Source organism: Prionailurus viverrinus, chromosome A1 (genome assembly GCF_022837055.1).
Source record: "Prionailurus viverrinus isolate Anna chromosome A1, UM_Priviv_1.0, whole genome shotgun sequence".
Taxonomy (NCBI): domain Eukaryota; kingdom Metazoa; phylum Chordata; class Mammalia; order Carnivora; family Felidae; genus Prionailurus; species Prionailurus viverrinus.
The window spans coordinates 129109736-129129494 of NC_062561.1; the positions used below are offsets into that span (position 1 = coordinate 129109736).

The 19759-nt window shown below is 41.1% G+C and overlaps 1 pseudogene; it reads right to left on the reverse strand.

Moving 5' to 3' along the window:
* Positions 1-778: 778 nt before the first annotated feature.
* LOC125167498 (tubulin alpha chain-like) lies at positions 779-2052 on the reverse strand (annotated as a pseudogene).
* Between the last annotated feature and the right edge of the window lie 17707 nt (positions 2053-19759).

Here is a 19759-nt window from a genome sequence, read left to right on the forward strand (position 1 = left end):
TCTCTCCCTCTCCCTCGCTCTCTTGGCATTTTCTTTGTTGTCTGTTTTGTTGGCTTGGGCCGCCCTAAAAAAATACCATAGACTGGGTGACTCTAAAAACAAAAATTTACTTTCTCACAGTTTTGGAGGCTAGAAAGTCCAAAATGGGGGTGCCAGCATAGTCACATTCTGGTAAAACCTTCCTGGCTTGGAGACTGCCACTTTCTGCATCTTCCCATGTCAAAGACTACATTCTAGTGTCTCTGTTTTTGCCAGAGCATCAGCTCTATCAGATCAGGGCCCCACCCTTTCAACCTCATATAACCTCAACCACTCTTTAAAAACTATCTCCAATATATAATCTCATAGAGGGGTTAGGACTTCAACATATAAACTGGGGGGTGGGGCAGGTTGGGACATGACTCACGCTAAAGCAATCTCTGCCCAACTCTCTACACCTTCAGCCTTTCTGGGTTTCACTGTTCTACACACGTCTCCTATACTGCATAGAACTGAACTCCACATTCTTTGTAAATACGAGTCTCTTAACAGGTGAGTGGGACAATTTACATTTATTGTTAAGGTTATATGTTTGGTCAAATTTGGGGACTCATTTTGTTGTTTTCTAAGCCTTTGCTTTGGGACATGATGGGAAAATCTTACAGGTACACATGGCAGAGTAAGACATGATCATAGTCGAAAGTGAAGACAATCTAATCAGAAAGCTTTAATATTTGTTAGCTAACGTTGAGGCTCAAGTCATGAGTGGGACATGCAGGAAGGCTGAAAGGGATGGTAATTAGTATTCCTCTCCTTGTTTATCCTCTCCTACTGAAGAATCCATACCAACCTCCTCATAACCCTACTCAAAAGCAACCATGTCCGCACAGGCTTCAGAAAACTCCCCTTCCTCCATGCCATCACCCACCTACTAGTGAACAAAGGGACACTTGGCATTCACCAGGTCATACTTGTGGTCCAGGCGAGCCCAGGCCTCTCAGCAATAGCTGTGGTGTTGCTCAGCATACACATAGCTCACTGTACTTGGGCCACATCTCCACCAGGTACCACAGTGGGGAGGCAGGTAATTAGCACCAACTTTGAAGCCAGTGGAGCAGCAGTCCACAGACTTGATGCTGCACAGGTCTTGATGGGGGCATGTCAACAATGCACCTTTAGGAACATGATGCCACAGCATGACAGGCAGCAACCCATGTATTTACCATAGTGGAGGTCACATTTCACCCCCTGGTTGGCTGGCTCAAAGCATGCATTGGTGACCTGTTCTATAGAAAGGTGTTCATGGTAGGCTTTATCAGCAGAGATTACAGGGCATATGCAGCCAGAGCAAAGTGGATGCAGGGTTAGGGCACCAGGTTGGTCTGGAATTTTGTCAGATCAACATTCAGGGCTTCATCAAATCAGGGAGAAGCAGTGATTTAGGAATTCAATAGCAAGGTTTCTAGAACAGACACCACAGATGGACTCATTGCCATGAAGGCAAAATCAGACTGCTCCATGGTGGGATGGGTAGTGAAGATGGAGTTGTAGAGCACAACTACATCTGTGGACATCTGGGGGGCTGGGTAAATGGAGAACTCCAGCTTGGACTTCTTCCCATATCAACAGAGAGAGGGAGGTGGACCCAGAACCAGCTCCCCCTTCAAAGCTGTGGAAACCAAGAAACTCTGAAGACATGTGCACTCGTCAGCCAGTTTCCAAAATCGGCCCAAGACAAGGTCAATGATCTCCTTTCCAGCAATGTAGTGCCCTAGGGAGTAGTTATTGGCAGCCTGTGAGGACGTGCTCAGGGTGAAAGAGCTAATGGTAGGTGCCAGTGCAAAATTCATCAATGATGGTGGGTTCTGGATTTACAAACACTGTCCTGGACACATGTTTGCCAGCACCCATCTCACTGAAGAAGATGCAAGAGCCATCCCCTCCCCCAGTGGTCTTCTCACTTGGCATCTGACCATCAGGCTGGATGCCATGTTCCAAGTAATATGGCTCCCAGCAGGCACTGCCAATCTGACCACCAGCCTGGCCAACAGGAATGAAGATGCCCTCATACATGGTGGCTACAGCTTAGCAGGCACCAGCTACAGAAGCAGACACTGGGTCCTGGTTACTGTTGCCAACAAACTAAGAGTCAAGGTAAGTCGCACACTCGGGTACTCATATTTTATGTTCTTATTCCCTTCTCTTGCTTTTGATATTCCACTGTGTAATCTGTTTTGCTATAATGCCACCTTGATTTTTCCTCCTTTTAATAGGTTTTTTTGTTTGTTTGTTTCTTTGGTTTTTGGTTTGTTTGGTTGGTGTTTTTTTTTTTTTTGTTTTGTTTTGTTTTGTTTTTGCCTAAATGAAAGACTTTGTCTTCAAGGGCCAGTAAATGTTCTTGGATACATGTCAATGCTAATCATTCTGTATCAATTTTCTCTGGGCCACAGTGCAGCCTTTTCATTTGGAGATTCAAGTCTTATTTAATTTTCCAAAGCATTTTACTGAGTATCATCTCCAGGCTTCTTCTTAAAGGATACCAATAATGCATACGCTGCCATTCTTTTGCCTTCCAGATCTTTCGGATTCTCTTTCATCCATTCTATGTTTGTTCATTTCTAGTCTATTTTTGCTTGCTTTTCTTAATCCTGTTCCCCTCTTCATCACGGATGTCAGCAGTGCCTGTTCTTCTTTGCATTTATTCCAAGGTGCTTGCATTTCAATGGCGGCTCTATTTTTCTCTTCTGCTTCCTTCCTGAGCTCTAGAAGTTCTTGTTTCATCTCCATCTGTGATGACCCTATTATTTTCCCCAAGCTCTCACTTGCTCTGCTTACACCTGTTTTGTTAACTTGCCTTAATTCATAGCCATTTACTTACTCATCATTTTCAACACCTTGGTGGCCACTTATTATTGTGAAGAACCCTTTCTGCCATACATACATCTGTCCCTCCCCCATGCCTTTTGTCTTACACCATCTTTACATGGAACCTGTTCTGGTTGCCTTTGTGCACTCATCTGTCAATTACATACAGTCTTCTGGGACTTTGGAACTAGTTCATGTTGGGAAGGGGCAGGGCAGTACTTCCAGGCTAGCAGAAATTCTCCCTGGTTCAGGGAGAAACGCATCATGACAAGGTTGTATATGCAATTAACTTTAGCTTTTCCCTCTCTCCAGCCAACAAACACAGGCAGCTACAGCGCAAGGCATAACTTGGCTTCTCTTCCACCCACCTCACCAGGAGACAGACAAAAATGGCATTTCCACAGTTTTTTTTTTTTTTAATTCAACTCTGCCTTTCCCATTTCTCTGTGTGATGAAGTAAGGTCTAGGGATCTAGGTTCCCTACCACCACAAGTAGATGCCATTCCTATGATTCCAAAGAAGAAGAAATTGGTTTTGCCCCCTCAGAACGCCATCTGTGTAAGAAAATGTTTTCCTTCCAACTGTGTCTGAAATCTACACCTACAAACACCCCTTCCGGGAGCCTTCCTGGACCTGTACTTGATCTTTACTGCATTGGCAGCTCTCCACATGTATTATCTTTTGCAGGGTAGTCTTTAGTTTTATCTTATTTCTGCCCTCCATTTTTCTTTCTGGAAAATTCTAAGAAGTATAGAAAAATATCTTTAGTATGTCCTGTTAAATCAAAGCCCCAGTATTTATAAAAGTATAGATTAAAGTGAACACAAAGATTAACTTTAGGGGGAAAATGTGCTGGCAGGTAGACACGTATCCTGAGAACTGATCGTGGAAGGGAGGGAACAATTACTTTATCAGTGCCTCAGCTGAGGATAAAAGAACCCATGTTTGGACTATGTATATGCTAGTCCCTCCCTGTAAACTCATTTCCCCCCAGCACCAGTGTTTTGTCTTATACCACCCCTTAGAAACTTTGGTACTCAAAAGGTGGTCTGTGGACCAGCAACATCAGCCTCAGATGGGAGCTTGTTAGAGATGCACAATCTTAGGCCCTAACTCCAGCTCAAAATAGGAATCTGCATTATAACAAGATTCCCAGGTGACTCACATACACAGTAAGTTTGGATAGCAGCATCTGGTCTCAGCTCTAGTATCCCTTCCCTCCGCTGACCCAGTCATCTGAGGCTCCTTTGTTGCACACTCCAAAAACATTTCTTCTGAGCTCTCACTCTGTAATTATCCATTTACTAGAATATGTTTAGAAAAACATATTCATCTGTATGTCCCCCACTAAGGTAGTGCCAAGCTCCCTAACTATCCCACAACCAATAAATAAATATTTGCTGAATGAGTAAGTTCACGTCTACCATATTCTATTAATGTCTCAAACCATCTTCAGTGCCCATTGGCCCTTGCTCATTCTCCCTTCAGTGGCCTCCATGCATCAACTCATCCATGTCTATATCCACCTGCTAGAACTGAGCAAGGAAACAAAGGAATGAATGGTATCTCAGAAAATCCAAGAAATCTCATCATTCAGTGCCATTTTCCAACATCTTACGTACTTGTAAACAGCACAAAGAGATCCTGTTACCTGAGTGTTATTTTGGAAAATCTAATCATTATTCCTGTGTGGGAAGGGAAGACATTTCCCTGGCACTGGAGCAGACACCCAGCGCCCACAGCCCCAGCTCAGAGAGAATGTGCTGCAGCAGGAAGGTCCCAGTGACAGAGGAGGGGCCAGACGGGGTGGGAGACACTGAGAGGAGCTTCCCCTGCTGCTGTGCTCACACTCAGCTCCAGTAGTGCAATTGTTCCTGTCTACTGCCCTCACCAGGTGTAGGGGAAAGTGCCATTCTCAGCTGCAGGGGGCTGTTTTGATGAGCAAGGAATGAAAAGTGACAGCTTGAAACTAGTTTCCCTACGTGGATAATTAAACCTTTACTAAATATAGTAAGTTTAAAATGAATGTTCACAACACTGAAACAGAACATGCTAATTCTAAAAATACAGACTCCCTTGCTGTGGAAGTCCTCTCAGGAAAAGGGGACAGTGAAGTGCAACGATGATTTCATCCCTCCTGACCTCCACCCCCTACCCAGTGAGCCAATGTGTTCCAAGAGGAGGGTCACCACATGGCAGGGGGAGAAGCCAGAGCTGTTAGCAGACACTCCATGAAACTCTGAGGAAACTAATGGTAGAAAATCAAGGAAGGAGAAGTGATAAGGCAGAAGTGCTCTCTGTGGGATCCTGCCCGGCACCAAATCAAGCCAACAAGCTCTTGTTTTTTTAATCGATAAATGCAAATCTCGAGTTCGTATGGGAAAGAAATTTCATTAGCTTTGCATTGGAGTCCATGATGCATTTTGTTAGAAAGGACATTCCAGTAAGAAAAACTTTGAGGAAAGTAAACTTTCTAGGGAGGAACTTTCCTGAACGATTTAATCACAGATGACCTTGACTCTCTATGACCTCAAAAGCGATTACACCCAGATCTCAAAGAAAGCTGTTCTTTGATCATAAAATTCTCCTTTGCAATTTACGTGGTGTAATAACCTGTCAACAAAGCTTCAACGAGTTGTCCTCACTTGGTATTCTTGTCTTCCCAACCTGCTCTCTCTGGAGCCCACTGCGACCAGAGTCAAAGTGTGCATCATAGGCATAATGTCCCCATGTTGTTCCTTCCAGTGGTCAGCCCCTAGATGTGCCAGGAGCATGTGGCAGGGCTGGTCACCCCCTTCCTGAAAATCCTCACCTTTCACTCATCTGGTTCTCGATCCACCATTCCCTCTGATTCTCCTCTGACCTCAATAGGGACAACTTCACTGACACAGAAAGTTATATTTTGTTGATATGTGACCTCATCTTCAGTGACCATCCTTTCTATTTTTGGAAGGCTTGAGTTTTCTTCACAGCAAAACCAAGTATGTGAATATGATACTTTGCTCTTCCAAAATGTAATGTGTCACTGAAAGTCACAGTGTCTCTTCAGAAGGCACCATCCTCAGGGGTCGCAGCACTGCTACATCCTCTGTGGTTCAACCTCAACCCTTCAACTTTCCAGTCTTCCCTCAGCACCAGTGCAGTGCAGTAGCTCAGGGGCACAGGTCTAGACAACAATAGCCAGTTAATTCTCTCCTGGAGAGAGGGGAACTCAGACATCCACATAAAACTCTGGCTACCCTCAGCCCAAAGGGTACAAAGCCGAAAATTTATTTCCTCCATAATTTCATGCCATGAAGTTATTTGTACTGCTTATCACATCTATACTTAAAGATGTGATAAATACAACTAAGAAAATATTCCAGAAGAGAAGACATCAAGAGTTTTGGTGTGTTTTTGTTTGTTTTTGTTTTTGAAGAATTGGGGGCAGGGAATGAGGATTTGGGGCCAGGAAAACTCTTTTTCAGGTGTATAAAGGGCTACTGTGCTCCTCCCACTCTGTAATTCTCAATATAACAATCTGCCATCCTTCTTTTCAAGGAAAAAGGCCATGTTCACAATAAGCTCACTTCACTTACTCCTGTTTTAGCATTTGTGACATTCCTGACCTGTCCTCCAACTCCACAGGCAATAATCAAACCAGATCAATTGCAAGAAATTACAACAATTTTACACATTCTGAAACTAGCTGCATGACATTTCAGTTGTTTTTTTGTTTTCCAAATATATCAATCGATAAGTTAGACTTTAAAGGAAATCCTGGTTGTTTCAAGAAGTCTTTTACCTCTGTGTGAAAATTACTTCATCTGACAAATGCTCAGCCATCTTCTGTAAATGGTAACTCATTTGTAATCTACAAGTTTATAGAGCTAAAGAATTCTTTTAGCATAACTTACATAAAAGACATTCTTAACCTCTAAAATTTAATGGGTGTTTTATATTGTGTTTACTTTTTCCATGGGAGCCAAGAAAGAAATCTAGCATGTCTGACACTTTTAAGAGATGTGCTTGTTCTGTATTCTTAATCCAATTCAAAATGTTCAAAGTTCAAGAGAAAGTGCTTTAAAGGAAGTAATTTCAATGTATATTTATGCCACAATGACATTTGTAACATATGTATTATATAATGTATAATTTATAATTTCTAGAATTTACTTTGTAAAATTTTCAAATAGGCTCTATCAATATTTATGAAAGGGTGGAAGGAGTTGAGATATTATCTACTTTTTTTTTAAATACTCCCCTTTTACAAGCATATGGTCAGTTCTTTGTCCATTGTCTTAGCGAAGTGGTAAACTGAGGCAGAAAGCGGACAAGGCCTCTGAAATTTCCTAGCATTGATTTCTGAGTATGTGTGTGACAATAAACACTTAAGGCTAAGAAAAATGAACTGAGGTCTTTACAAAGTGTCTGAGACAAATTAAAAAGGAAAAGAAAAGAATTTCTCACCTCACCCTACCACCACTCCAGAAGAAAATAAAAAGGCTTCTCTACAAAGGAGAGCAGAGCCTAGGGGCCAGGGTGTCCTAAGAAAAGGGTCCCCCAGAAAGACAGTGGCTGCAGCCAGCCTCCATGCAGGGATTCCGGATTCTCAGCCCTTCAGAAAAGTAAGAAACTGTACCGACACAGCCCTCCAAGTAGAGGATGACTGTAATAAGACAAGACACCACAGTAAAAATGCCATGCAGACAGGCACTGGCAGTGACTGGGCAGGCTTCTGCGAGGCCCAGGGACTCAGGACCAGGACCACATGTATAGACAGTCATTCCCCCCAACAAGTGCTTAGGACCGAGTCATCTTCAACATTATCCACATTTCCTAGAATCTGGGCTCCAAGTGTGAAATGAGAGAAAAGGTCGACCCAGCCCTGACTGCCATTGTCAGACACAAGCAGAATGGGGGGGGTGAGAAAAAAAATTATGATGGATTATAGGGAGAACACCAGCATATGTGGACAGAAACTCATACCCACTATCAAGGAAATAGTTAATCTTCATAATTTGTTTTTCAACTAAGCAGACAGTGACCTTATTTATTTCATTGACCTTATCCACTTTTATTGCATTATGAAACTGGTACACTGCGAGAAAACCTAAAATCTTCAAATGTTTATGTTTATGCAGTATTCTCACTACTTGAAGGTCAGGAGTCAAAGTTTATGATCCCGCAGATAAAAACATTAAGACATAAAAAGCAAACAAAGCAGGTGAGTGACAGAACTGAATGTAGTTCTGTTTTATTTTTGATATATTGTGTCGTCCTCAGAAATTATTCCAACCACTGTATCATGAGACATCCTAATGGCCAATATAAGTATTGTTTAACTAACTGTCTGGCATCACTAAGTCTAGAGACATTTGCTTTCTCTTGTTGAGCGTAGCCACAGGGGGAAACCCTGCTAAAAATCAAACATAAAATTTAAATGTAGGTTGTTGAATTTTCAACTTCAGCAGAAGTCACAGTCTTGCCCAGGTTCTTATGTGAAAATGACAGCACAGATTTGGAAAGAATGAAGTCCTAGAATGTGGAAAGACCACAGCTAGTTATACTGAAATGAAACTTACAAACCTGAAGGGCCAGGTCCCCCTGAGTCCTCCCTATCAGTGGAAGTAGCCTGCCCTCTTTTGTCTGGGGACATCAGCCTCTTGTAGCCACTCTCTTCTCCAAAAGCATAATTCTCATCAGGCTTCAGGGTATCAGTCACACAATGTAACACGGGAGCAAAGAGCTCACTCTCCAAAAGAACTCAAAGATTTTGCTAAATTATTGGCATAAATCTAAGAAATACACGTGGAAGTAGATTCTAAGAGTGTTAGAATAGGAGGACCAAACAATGTTAGATTGGGCTACATTCATTGATAGGAGTGTATTTACTAGAGATTCTGAATTTAATGTGTTAGCTCATGTAGAGAGAAATGGCTGTAACAACTGATGTGGCTGGTTGACTGAAACTTGGTCTCAAAAGTGGTCTACATTTAATGAGGTTGAAATATCAGGGAATACAAAAGCTTAGGTAGACAGGAAGGTTCAAGCAGATTTATCATGTGTTACCTGCAGAGTCCCAATTATACTCCCCAAGGCCCAGAATATACTCACTTCATTAAACATTGATAAGTATATAATTGGGTAGAGCACCTATATCCTCAAAAAGGATTGCTCACCTTGCAGACCAAGAGTGACCATGAAGAGTTTCATTGATAGGAGACCCCTGATGTCATTGGGAGGATAGGATTCCAGAGGAAGAGAAGGCATGAGGCAGCAACTTACCACCAAAGACCAGGAGAACACACTCACAATGAAGGGGACCAGGTATGTAATGGTGATCTGTTAACAGGATTTAGCAAGAAAAAACTCTAGGTCTGGTGGCCAAATACCTGGCTTGAGTTGAAAGGGAAAAGGTATGGGGAAGACTTCTCAAAGAGGGCATAGTGGGAAAAAATTTGTCTTGTATGTGAATTCCTACCCAAGGGCAACCGCTATGGAAGTTCTTTTAAAAAAAATTTTTAATGTTTATTTTTCAGGGAGAAAGAGAGATAGAGCATGAGCATGGAAGGGGCAGAAAGAGAGGGAGACACAGAATCTGAAGCAGGCTCCAGACTCTGAGCTGTCAGCATGAAGCCCTACATGGGACGTGAACTCACAAACTGCAAGATCATGACCTGAGCTGAGATTGGATGTTCAACTGACTGAGCCACGCAGGCACCCCATCTATGGAAGTTCTTTAAAACCATGCTGGCTGACACCAGTCACATTCTTTCCCAAGATATTCCAGTGTTACTCAAAGGCCCCCTGAGCTTAGTGGCCAGAGTATCAGGGTTGGAGGCTCTGAAAAAACAAACCAGATCTCTCCTTAGTAAGACTGACCTGGCTACAATTACTGCCTATTTTCTCATCAGCCAATAGCAGAGATCAACACTGAGCCCCTGATGTGGTACCATTTACCAAGGGAACCAGCCAGCCACCTGGTAACAGCTTCATTACCTTGGACTTATTTCCATTAAGGAGAGGATGGGGATTAATCCTCACTGTACTAAACCCATACTCTGGATAGGGATTGGTCTTTCTGCCCATAACACCCCTGTAAAAACCACCCATGAACTCAAAAAATGCCTCATCCACCATCATCGTATTCCACACAACACTGCTTCTGATCGACTTATTTCATAGCAAATTAAATACAACAGTGGACTTATGCCCAACTAATCCTATGTTATTTCCATCACATATACCATTGCCCAGAACCAACTGGGCTGATTCAACCCCTGGTTTAATGGCTTACTGACCACTCAGTTATAGCTCTGTTTGGGACAAAACACTGAAAGACTAAAGCTTATGCCTTGACTCAGACTTCATATGGTGCTCTCTCCCCCATAACCAGAATACATGGAACTGGAACTTAAAGGGTGGAAATAAAAGCAGCTCTTCTCACTAAATACCTAACAATCCTTTTGCAGAATTTTTGCTTCCCTTCCCAGCCACTCTGAGCACTGCTGACTTGGAGGTCTAAGTTCTCAAGGAGGCAGCACTTCTACCAAGGGACCTAACAATGGTTCCATTAAACTGTGGGGGGAAAAGGCCACTTTGAACTCCTTATGCCACTCAGTCAACAGAGGAAAAAAAAAAGAAGTACCTCTATTGGCTGAAATGATTCTGTTTACCAAGAGAACTGGGGATGATACTAAACACTGGAAGCAATGAGGACTGTATCTGACATATAAGGGACCCTCTGGAAGCAGCAGCAAACTTAATGTTAAACTATAGGAATCAACTTTTTCAAAACTGCTATTATTGAGAACTCAGACCCTTACAATGAAGGTTTGGGTCACTCAGCCAGGTAGAGAACCCTGATCTAAAGGCAATGAGAACAAGGGCAGGCAGTAAAAGAGACCAACCACAAGTAGTAATGACAGCCTCTTAATTACTGAAATAAGAACTGTATAGTTTGTATTTTCTCTTTGTATGCTGTTTGTAGGAGCTTATATTAACCATTTTTCTTTTTTCTTCCTTTCTTCCCTTCACTATTTTATATATAAGTTGTTTAACTTAGCCTATAGATAAGAGAACACCCAATGGGATTGTGACTGAATTTGGAAAATAAGTAATACAGGCTAATTCAGAGGAAGGGGTGAGAACTTCCGCACTTCTCTGAAGAACAGAGCTGGCTTTGTGATGTACAAAAGTTCAAAGGTGGGGGTGCCTGGGTGGCTCAGTAGGTTGGGCATTAGACTTCAGCTCAGATCATGATCTCACGGTCTGGGAGTTTGAGCCCCGCATCAGGATCTGTGCTGACAGCTCAGAGACAAGAACCTGGTTTGGATTCTGTGACTCCCTCCCTCCCTCTCCCTCTCCCTGCCCCCCTCCCCCACTTGTACTCTCTCTCTAAAACAATAAACATTAAAAAAAAATTTTTAAAGGGGCACCTGGGTGGCTCAGTTGGTTAAGTGTCCGACTTGGGCTCAGGTCACATTCTCACTCTTTGTGGGTTTAAGCCCCGCATCGGGCTCTGGGTTGAGAGCTCAGAACCTGGAGCCTGCTTCAGATTCTGTGTCTTCCTCTCTCTCTGCCCCTCCCCCACTTGTACTCTCTCTCGCTTTCTCTCAAAAATAAACATTAAAGAACACTAAAATTGTTTTTTTTTTAACATTTACTTATTTTTGAGACAGAGACAGAGCATGAACAGGGGAGGGGCGGAGAGAGAGAGAGACACAGAATCTGAAACAGGCACCAGGCTCCGAGCTGTCAGCACAGAGCCCAACGCAGGGCTCCTACTCACGGACTGTGAGATCATGACCTGAGCCGAAGTCGGACGCTTAACCCACCGAACCACACAGGCGCCCTGAAAAAAAAACACTGAAATTGTTTTTAAAAAAGTCCAAATATTTATCAAAGGATGTGTGTGGAGACTAAGGTGCCATAGGAGTTCACTGCCAGTCATTGATTTATTACCTCCCAACTCCAGATCCACCCTTCCCTGCCCTACTCTACACCCTGGGAACACCTCTCCCTGGACAGCCGGTGCCATATTCTGTTTAGTTGGTACAATTCAAGGGGAGAAACAGCAAGGTATAGCAGAATGAACATTCTTCCATTCTTCCTGGGTCTTCTGTCACCAGCTGCATGTAGGAGACCCAGTGGCACCTGCCCTCGGGCAAATTTCACCAGCTCCCAATGAGGGCTTCCAAATGAGTTTCACTTCCATCCCAGGAGACCTCTTTCTTGCCAGCAATATGTAGAACATTCAGTGGTACCCCCCTTCCAGCAGATTTGCCAAACCATAGTAGGCACTTTCCTGCTCATGGTACTAGACTGCTGGCACCCCAAAAGACAGCTGACTGTTCAGCAGCCTTGGCTGCTGACACTTGAAAGAATTGCACTCGGCAGCGGGCTACACACAGCCTGTCCTTCTCCAGTAACATCTGGATCTCAGCCTTGGGATGAGGGTGAGTGAACCATCTCCAAATGAATTCATTCCTTGAGGACTGACTGTCAGCTCTACATGGAGTAGCCACAGATACTTTATTATGTGGTAGTTATCGTAGCTACTTCCTAAATTGGTATTCCTGTTTTTTAGAGTGTAATCTACCCCTTTTGTAATTAAACAGGTTTTTCTAACTAATAATTCACCATATTAAATTTTCCCTATTCAAATTACTGGTGTGATTTTGGTCTCCTCTCTGGACACTGAGTGATACAGTTCCCTTGAAGAATCCCCTTTAGAAAAGTTCTAATTTTTCTAATTTTTCCCCCCACAAATAAGTATCATCAAAACATTACAGCACTTTGAACAGTATGTTTCACAGTTGGAATTATAATATTTGCCTTTAAAAAAAATGTAGTGTTTATTTTTGAGAGAGAGAGACAGATCGAGTGCAAGCGGGGGAAGGACAGAGAGAGAGGGAGACATTGAATCCGAATCAGGTTCCGGGCTCTGAGGTGTCAGCTGACTGAGCCACCCAGGCACCCCTAAAATTCAGAAAACAGTCTGACAGTTGCTCAAAATGTTAAACATCCAGTTCCCATATAATCCAAAAATTCCACTTCTAGGCAACACATGCAAGAGAAATGAAAGCATACACCACACAACTTGTCCGTGAATGTTCATAGTAGCATGATTCATAACAGCCAAAAAGTAGAAACCATCCAAATATCCATCAACTGGTGAAAAAAATGTGGCACACACATAAAATAGATTATTTAGCCATAAAAGGGATGAACATAGGGCACCTGGATGGCTCAGTCAGTTGAGCATCTGACCTCACCTCAGGACAGCACCGAACCTGTTTTGGATCCTCTGTCCCTTTCTCTCTCAAAAATAAAAATAATTTTTAAAAATCAACATTAAAAAAGAGGGAAGAATAGATTTACATGTTTTAACATGGATGCATCTTTAAAGTTTCATGCTAACTCAAAGAAATCAGAGCCAGTTATCAGAGACCATACATTGTAGGATTCCATTTGAATGACACTTCAAGGACACAGTGATCTATACAGACAGAAAGTTAATTAGCATTGCCTAAAGCTGGGGCAAGAGGAATGAGCAGGAATGGGGACAGACAGCTAATGGATAGGGGATTTCTCATGGAAAAGTTCTCAGATTGTGGTAATCTGAACAACTCTGAAAAATATGCTCAAAACAGTGAACTGTACACTTTGAATACATCAATTTAAATGTATGTGAGTTATGTCTTAATACAGCAGTTTTGAAACTCTGCCTTCTAAAAGTGGCTTTGGCTCTGCCAGCGTAGCTCCTGAAATGTATCCAAGGGAAGCGAAAATAAAACCAAGAACTAAACCCAATAAATCACAAAAACTTTTAACATTTTATCTATTCCTTGGTTTCATTTGATTTGCTTTTAATAAAAATTGTTTTTGAAAAACATCTGAGAGGAGAGTGGATGACTTTTCTCAGAGGTTTTGTAATAGGCTGTTTCATCCAATTGCCTGAAGGGTATGCTTTGTGAATGTGATTTAATGATTCTAAATCAATGGTAAAGATCACCTCAAAAGAGATAATAACCAGGAAAGTGTGATGGAAAATGCCACAGGGTGTCCCTCTGGTTCCAGCTCTTTGAAGAGAGACTAGAGCTTTGGAAGGCACCTTCACCACCCTGGACCTCTCTGCTCATCTGTACTATCAGCATGTTGAGACAAATGGTCTCTGAACATCTGTGTCCCCAACATTCTGGGAGGCTGAGATTTTGTTCTGGGGGGGGGCGGGGGGAGGGGGGGGGGGCTGGGGAATGTAAGCACATTTTGCAAATGAAAGCAGACTTCTGTTGAATACTTTGGTGTGATGGCCTACATGAGTATCAAATATGCCCAGGGCCATGGTCCCTCCAGGGTCACCAGAGAGGCTCTTTAGGAAACCAGACAAACATCAAGGACAGGCTAGATGGCAATCAAAAAGTAAACTGGACTCTTCAGATTGAGGACCTTTGAATGAGGTTACAAAACTTGCTGTACTTGTTGCCAGTTTTCCTAAGTAGCTAATTCCTTTTTTTTTTTTTTTTTTTTTAATAAAAGCTTCTGTAGTTACTCCTGGTTTTAAAAAAATGGGCAATTTTGAAATAATTAAATCCTTTATATAGTTTTCTTTCACATTACTCATCTATTCTTTTGCTCCCTGAGGATCTTGCAAAGCAATGAACCTCAGGAAAAGTACAGGAAAATACAGTTACTTCCTTTCTCCTATTTCTTCTTTGTGTGCAATGAAAGATTCCCCCTAAGAGCTCTCCATCTTAACTCCAAATGGACAAGCTAAATCTAATTCTAATTGCTACTCATATTAACTAATCTCACATTTAAATCATGCTGATGCCATTTTATCAAGGCTTTGAAAATGGCTTAAGCAATTTGTTTACTTCAGTGAACTGTAAGCTAGCTGTTGCTCAAGGATTTTTCAATTTTAATTTTATTGCTTCAAATTTCACCTCACTTATTTTCCTAGGTATGCACAATGGTCAGATGCTCATTGAATGAAAACCTTCAACCCAGAAGACAGAAAGGGCACTAGACAACCTTTATCGGATATAAAATAAAAAATTAAATATCCACTATTAATATGCTTTCATATGTACAATATAGGTAGAATTTGTATGTAGAGTATAAAAGTATATCAAGACAAGTATGTATAGGATATTTGATAAAGATATACATTAATGCCGTAAGATACAGACATACAATAAAAAGTAAATACTTCTTTTAAATGAAAAAAATACAACAAAGTACAAGTGTGCAAAAAGTGATAAAGATAACAAGTGTTCGAAAATTTGGGGAAAAAATATATTTTTATTAGTTGCCTGATACATTTCTAGAATACTTTTATTCCTACGGTTTTAGCTGAATACTTGCTGGGTGCCTTGTCCTAGGACAACATTTTACAAAACATTAAGAACCATCTCTTTTGTCCATTGTACGTTCTGTTGGGTTCTCTGTCAGTATGACGGGATCATGATTCTGGAAAAAGTCATTAAACATTGTTGAATGAAATACTGCTCACCCTAACAAGTCCCAACAAAAAAGGGCAGGTTGTATCAAAATCAATAACCTGGTCATAATGCAGTCTTGACATTCACACCCTTCTGTTGACTATAAAACTTGGCTGTGTCTACAGTGTCATATTCATTTTCCATCTGCTTTTTTACTTTCTGCTTGAGGAGGTCCTGGTTCTAAACATCTGGATGTCTTGCCTTCAGTTTTTTTAACTGTAATTTTTGGTTATCTTGTTTCTTTGCCCTATCTTCATGATTTTGATCATCAGAGCTTTTAGTTTATATAGTGACATGGTTTTTTTTAATTTTGAAGCTTATGCTACCTTCTTTCATCCAATTTTTGTTTTTTCTCTCCCTCTAGGGAGACTTCTTTCATATCAATAGTGTCATAAATTATTTAATAACTTAAATAATATCAAGTATAAAATATCTAACTTGTACAACATAATTCATCTGTCATCAGAACCTAACAAAAACAAGAGCTGGCAAACTCTTTAGTTAATAAAGGGTCACATAGTATGTACTTTTCAGCACTGAGAGCCTTACAGTCCATCTTAATGACACAACTCTACTTTCACAACACTAAAATAGCCACAGACATTATGTAAATATATGGCCATGACTTTGTTCCAGCAGTAACCTGGATTTGGTCCCCAGTCCATAGTTTGTCAAACCTTACCCAAGAGCAATTTTAAAGTTTATTTATTTTTGAGTGAGAAAGACAGCACGAGCAGGGGAGGGGCAGAGACAGAGGGAGACACAGAATCCAAACCAGGCTCCAGGCTCAGAGCTTTTAGCACAGAGCCCAACGTGGGACTCATATTCATGAACCCCTCAAACCCACAAACTCCAAGATCATGACCTGAGCCAAAGTTGGACACTTAACCAGTTGAGCCATTCAGGCGCCCCTCAAATCAGTTTTCAAACTGCTGCTACATTCTATTGACCTACACAATTACTCCTACTACCAATCTCCTCTAACAATTCTTAGATTGCATACACTGACTTATTGGTGAATATTAGGAGTTTGGTCCCTTCGACACTTCTTTCTTCTGTTTTCCTTCATTGTTGGCAATAGGGTGAGCCATTTCCTCTGGAACCATGCAATTTCAGCAGCATAGGATACATGGGAAGTGCGGAAACAATCCAATACACTAGGAAGCTTAAAACACGTGAGCTCACATACACACTATTTGCAGTATAGCAACAGGTTTGGATCTTAATCAGAAATTCTGATAAACTCTATTTTGTACATTTCTTCTCAAAATATCTATGTATGGTGCACTGGTAACTCATATGCAGTAAATGTATTGTTGACAGGAGACAATTACCATTTGACTGGAAATTAATGAGAACAAACTTAGCAGTGTACAAATTCGAATAGTTTCCCCAGACTAACTTCTGGTTCTCTACTTTTTTAAAAAATGTTTATTTTGAGAGAGAGGCTACTTGGGATTCCTTCTCTCTGCCCCTCTGCCCCTCCCCAATTTGTGTGCACGTACTCTCTGTAAAAATAAACTTAGAAAAAACAAAAAACAGAAAATAAACCGGTTTACTCTACCAAACATCTCCCCCAAAATGTTTAAGTGAATAAAGCTGCACCCAAGTTCACAAAGTTGGTGGTATAGGACATAATTCTGCCCTATCCTCTGTGCAGTATATCTTCCAGTTTTATGAAGACTGTACATGAGACAGTCCAAAAGAAGAGTTTTTGAAACCACTCAAAAACCTTTGAGTGGCTCACACTCAACCATGGTGGCTCACAGAACCCTGTAATGTAACCTGCCAGCCCCCAGAAATAAATTATGATACATGTAAGTCAGCATTTTCCAAGCTATGGAAGCAACAATTCTTAAAATACAGTTGTGAGTAAAAGTTTTATGTTCATTAAATACACACAAAGAACCAAGATGCATAGATTGTTTTAAAGCAAAAATCTATTTTTTTTTTTTACACTCTAGGATACAAAGTCCCCAAAATAAAGACTAGAATCAGACTTTCTCATACTCATTATTATGCAATAAAGTCAGGAGAGTCAGCTCTGAAAAATAGGTAGATCCATCAGTCAGAAATTTTCCACAGGGTAAATTTGTCAAGTACAAATATTGTGGGTGCTTCATATATGTTATGGATAGAAAATAGGGACTTTTCCAACCCAAACTATTGTATAAGAAGGAAAGCTATGTAAGTTTCTTCCTTGGACTGCTGAAGCACAGCAGGGGGTGGGAAGCGGTGGGGAACAGGAGCCACCATTCACTGTGAATGGACTTTTGCCAGACATGGTGCAGGGCATTCTAGTGATATTAGCTCACTTAATCCTCCTCACAACTCCATTATATAGGCAAAGAATGTTAAATAATTCCCATAGGTTCACAAGTTAAGATATATACTTCTACAGAACTCACAGACTCAAATCACAATAGAAATTAGAAGACATTTCAAACTGACTTACAATAAAAATAAGACCTATTAAAACTCAACTGAAGCTACTAAAGCCGTGCTTACAGGAAAATTTATAGCCTTATAGGCATTTATTAGAATAAGATGAAATCTGGCTGCAGGCTAAGTGTTTATCTCACACAACTGAAACAAGAGCAAATTAACACAAGGAAACCAAGTGAAGACAATAAAGATAGGACATAGAAAACAAATATACAATACAGAGGTCAAAAAAGCCTAAAAACATGTTACTGATAAATAATTCACTTAAAAAACCTAGGTGAAAACGAGCCCACAACCAAGCTCCTGAGCCATGGTCTGCTCATAATCTCCATGGGGTTCAGGGAATCATGAGGTACATCATTTTTTAAAAAGCAACTCTGACCATTTGTTAAAGATAGGACCAAAACGGTAAGTCAAGTCTGCTTTTCAAGTGGATTTTGACAGTGAAATCACTGTTACTGCAACACATTTGCAGAGAATTTTTTGAAGCCCACACCTTTTCTATGTTAAAGTAGCTCTCAAGTGTTTTACAGGGCAAGAACCCTTAAAAAGTCAATTGTAGCTTCTGTAAAATAATATATTTCTTATACTGAACAGAAAACAATTAGGTTACTGTTTTAATGCAAAAGAGAAGAAATTCATTAAATAACATTATGGGATCAATAAATTTAGAAAACTGAAACGCCATTTCACTGTTAAAAGCCTAGGTGAAAGGAATTGTATGTGCTTACCTGAAACGTTCCCCCAAGTCCTCACAGAATACTCCGAACTTTGCCATATGTGGCAAAAATTAATTCTATGACTCACTGCACTGGTTTCTCCCTTTTATTTAGGGGGTTTACAAGCCCATTGGAGCATAAACTCCCGTGGGTCTCGGGGTGTGGTCTCGCGACAACACCATCTCTATCACCTGGGACTTGTTAGACATGCAAATTATCAGGCCGCATCTACAGAACCAACCTTAGCTACAGAACCAACTTTAGCAATCTGGGCTCTAACAAGCCCTCCAGGTGATTCTAATCCACACTGAAGTTTGAGAACCCCTGCTCTAAGGTAAATTGAGAAAGACTTCCAGAAGCATCTCAAAATGGCATCTCCACCTGAAGCTAAAGGAAACGCACAGGGCTCTGCCCATCCACAGGTGTGGGCAGTTTATACAGAGCTCTTAATGGCTCTGACTAAAGCAGGAGCCTAATTATCAAAGCAGAAGCTTCCACAGCGTCTCACATAAGACGGGTTCTACCTTGCAAAAATGTGCTGTAAATAGCACTTCCCTGCATACTAGAAGAAATGACAAGAAATTTAATGAGCTTATAACAAGATATACTTGCCTGAATAGTTGATCATTCGCCAGAGTAGAGCTGTCCTACCCCTAAAAAAGGACATTCATAGGAAAATAGAAGCAAAGGAGAAAGCTGAGAAAACCACCATTCCAAGGACAGCCAATTAGTAAATGGCTTGATTGAATGAAAATAAGATCCACCAGCACTTTATCACCAATTATCCTAAGGCGACAATGGCTATATTTACTCCTTTATATTTTCCTCTGCCTTATTCCTGCCTCTATTTTCAGAAGAAAATGAAGAAAAATGTTTCCCCTGAGTTTCCTTAAGCTCACATTTCTCCAACTAACAATGGTCACAACAGCCACGAGGGGTCCCTGGGGGGTTTAGACACATGGGTCTCTTAACAAAGAAAAGAAAACACTTGCCTTTCCAGCATGGTGTTCTTGTTGTCCTGTTTTTATTTATTTATTTTTTTAATATAGTTTGTCCTTTCCAAATCAGACAATAGATTAAACTGAAGTTCTGAGTGGAGCTCACTGATGATTAGGGGGGAAAGGGATGTGTGCACATTTTACTACTATTTCTTTCTCTGCCTGATGTCTCCCACCACGCACACTGCCTGTAAGTAATTGCACCACTCAGTGGAATTTTCTAAAGGTCAAACCTCTCTCCTTCCTTCAGAGAGCCTGTGGAACA